Source organism: Crocuta crocuta, unplaced genomic scaffold (assembly GCF_008692635.1).
Source record: "Crocuta crocuta isolate KB4526 unplaced genomic scaffold, BGI_CrCroc_1.0 scaffold784, whole genome shotgun sequence".
In the NCBI taxonomy this organism is placed as follows: domain Eukaryota; kingdom Metazoa; phylum Chordata; class Mammalia; order Carnivora; family Hyaenidae; genus Crocuta; species Crocuta crocuta.
In genome coordinates this window covers 102,134-106,200 of record NW_027527953.1, presented here as the reverse complement: position 1 = coordinate 106,200, position 4,067 = coordinate 102,134, and positions in this window count along the sequence as shown.

Sequence of the window (4,067 nt, the reverse complement as noted above, 5' to 3'; positions counted from 1 at the left end):
GTACCTTGTTGATCGGTATCAGGAGTGACTTGTCCCCTTATTCTGGCCCTGGTATGATGACTGCACCTTGTGAAGGAACTTATTGTGGGAACTTCTTCTTTTGATTATGGGAACAGACATCGCGTCTCCAGCAGGTCCTGTTTCTCTCCATACCATCCCTTGAGTTATGAACAGGCTAGTGACCCTTACTCATAAAAGACTGACCTTTACATGTACAATCTGGTTTCTACTGTTGCATTAGTCCAAGAGGTTCATACAACACAACATGTAAGTCAGCTAACCAAAAGTGTCTCTCATGCCCTAGCTATTCAAGAAATCATAAAACTAGACACAAAGGTAAGTACACTCGAAAAGGCGATTCTATGTATTGGAAATGAGCTAAACTCTTTAAAGGTATGGTTGGCCCTCCAGTGCCATAGGGAATATAACTGGAAAATCAAGTCTTGCCCGGAGACAAAGAGCCTAACTTAGAGAGAAGGAACAGATAAGGGCAGAACATCAGTTACTCCATATACCTTTGCTAACTGGTGGTGTATAGCAGCCCCTTCCCTAAGGCCTACATTCCACAAACACCTTCCCTCACACTGGCAGCTGTGATGAGGATGGATAAGAGTATCTACAAACCTATGACTTAATCGTAGTGTTATTAAAATCTGAACACCCTGTTATTTTCTTAGTTACTCACCCTCACTATAATTGGGGCAGTTCTGCAAGAATACTTTTGTAAAACCTATTTCTGTACATTTTCCAAAACATCTTATCAAGGAGAACTATCCATTGTAAAAATTCCATTTTCTGATGCCATGTTTACATTTGACCTATAAATAAAGACACCAAAACTGACAGTGCAGAGATGCCTGCCTGGTGACCAGAAAGATTCTTGTGGCTCTCTCACTCCCTCCCTCGCTGACACCATCCATTCTTCAGGGACCCCTGAACCCAGCTGGAGCTGGACTCCGGCAAATCTCATCCAATGTACACTTGAAAGAATGTGTGTCTTCTACTGAATGTTAATTTTATATATTAAATGTATATAAATATTGACTCTAAGCAAACAATTTTTTTTGCAATACTATAGATTCACAAATCTGAAATCATCTAACTGTATTCTTGCTTAAGTACATGAATCAATAATGAAAGCCAATTTTCTGACTGTTGGGAAAATAAGTTTATATATATATGAATAGGGAAGGACTAGCACATACCATGCAGTAATGACATTTCAGGTATCAATGTAAACCAACATTTAATTGGCTACATTGAAGCCAAGAGGTAATGGAACAGCTTCTACAGAAGGTAGTGCAAGAATACCACAAGCAGACATTCATAGAATGGGTAGGGAGATTTCACCTGCATCATCCTATGCCCCATACCAGTAACAACACAGTGCCAAAATAAGTCATTTCTGCATGATTTCTCCTGTGCAGGAAAAAATAGAGGAAGAGAAGAAAGAAGACCCAAATAAAATATCAGAAGTGAAAAAGGAGACATTTATATGAATGCCTCAGAATTAAACCTTATCATAAGGAACTATTATAAATAATTCTATATCAACAAATTTGAAAACCTACAAAAGATGACTAAGTTTCTAGAAGCATACAACTTACCACAAGTGAATAAAGAAAAATTAGAAAGCCTGAACAGACCAATAGCACATAGGGAGATTGACTCTGTGATAAAAAGCCTCCTAACAAAGAAAAACACAGCACTAGAGGACGTCACGGGTTAATTCTACTAAATTCTAAATATTCTTTTTATTTTAAGATGTTATTTTTAACATAATCTCTACACACAATGTGAGGCTTGAATTTACAACCTTAAGATCACCAGTCACATGCTCTATAAACTGATCCAGCCAAGAGCCCCTAAATATTAACAAACTTTTCAAAGAAATAGAAGAAGGAAGCCATTCAAACTCATTTACAGAGGCCAGAATCTTAATGATAATAAAGCCAATACAAAGACACAAGAAAAGAATGCCATAGGTCAATATTTCAGATGCACATGCATGCAAATATCCTGAATTAAATATATTTAAACCAAATTCAAATGCATATTAAAACTATATGCTACGACGACCAAGTATGATTTATCCTTGACATGCAAGTATGACTACATATACAAATCATTAACTCTGACATATTACATTGACAAAATGAAGGATAAAAATGACATGATCATCATAATAGATGCAGGAAAAGCATTTGACAAAATTCAATATCAAGTCATGCTAAAAACTGTCAATAAAATAGGTATCAAAGGAACTTACCTGAACTTAATGGAAGCCTTATATGCAAATCCCAGCAGTAACATCATAATCGATGGGGAAAATCTGAAAGCTTTTCCTTTAAGATTTAGAACAAAATAAAGATTTCCCACTCTAACCACTTTTACTCAATATAGTACTAGAGGCTCCAGCAAAGCAATTAGACAAGAAAATTAAATAAAAGCCATCTGATTCAGAAAAAAAGAGGTAAAATGATCCATTTGCAGATAACATCATCACATATGCAGAAAACTCAAAAGACTCAACAACAACAACAATAAACTGTTATAACTAAAAAACAAATTCAATAAATTCTCAGAATATATAATCAACATAAAAACCCAGGTCATTTAGAGGGGCATCTGGGTGGCTTGGTCAGTTAAGCATCCAACTCTTGGTCTCGGCTCAGGTCATGATCTCATGGTTCATGGGATCAAGTCCCACGTTAGGCTCTGTGCTGACAGTTCAGAGCCTGCTTGGGATTCTCTCCCTCGATCTCTGTCCCTCCCCAACTCATGCTCTCTCTCTTTTTCTATCTCTCTCAAAATAAATAAATAAAAATTTAAAAAATCCATGGTGTTTATGTACAGAATGAACTATCCAAAAAGTAAATTCAGAAACAATTCCATTTAGAAGAACAACAACAACAGTCAAATACTTAATGATAAACTTAATCAAATAGGTGAAAGAACTGTATACTGGAAATTATAGAAAATTGCCATAGAAAATTACAGAAGGCAGAGACTGGGTGGCTCAGTCAGTTGAGGCTACAATTCTGGATTTCAGCTCAGGTCATGATCTCATGGTCATGAGATCAAGCCCCATGTGGGCTTTGTGCTGAGCATGGAGACTGCTTGGAATTCTCTCTCTCCCTCTCTCAGCTCCTCCCTTACTTACATTCTCTCTCTCAAAACAAACATTTAAAAAAATAAAACCCAAAGAAATGTAAAGACATATGATGTTCATGGGTTGGAAGAGGTAATGCTGTTAAAATGTCCATACTACCCAAAGTGATCTACATATTGAATGCAATCCCTACCAAAATCTCAATGACACTCTTTACGGAAATAGAAAAAAAAAATCTTATAATCATGTGGAAACACAAAAGACCCCAAAGCCAGAGCAAAGCAATGTTGGAAAGGAAAAATAGAACTGGAGGTATCATATTTCTTGATTTCAAATATATTATAAAGCTATACTAATCAAAATAATATGGTACTGACCTAGAAATAGACACACAGAAAAATAGAACAAAAATGAGTCACCAGAAACATACCCTTGAATATATGGTTAACTAATATTTGACAAGGGATCCAAGAATATTTAATAGGGAAAGGATAGTCTCTTCAATAAATGATTCTAGGAAAACTGGATAACCAAATGCAGAAAAATGAAATTGTACCCTTCGATTGTACCATTGAAAAGATTAACTTGATATAGATTAAAGACTTAAAAATAAAACCTGAAAAAATAAAACTTCTGGAAGAAAACAGGACAAATCTTCTTGACGTTGGTTTTGGCAAAGAGTTTTTGGACCTGACACCAAAAGCACAAGCACTATAAACAACAAATTAATAAATGGGGACAAATCAAACTAAAGAGCTTATGCACAACAAAATGAATAACTGACAAAATGAATAGGGAACCAATGAAATGGGAGAAAAGATTTACAAATCATATACCTGATAAGGTCTTAATATCCAAAATATATAAACAACCCATAAACTCAACAGCAAAAAAATAAACAATCCAGTTAAAAAAAAAGCAGAGGAAGGGCACCTGGGTGGCTCAGTCACGTCAG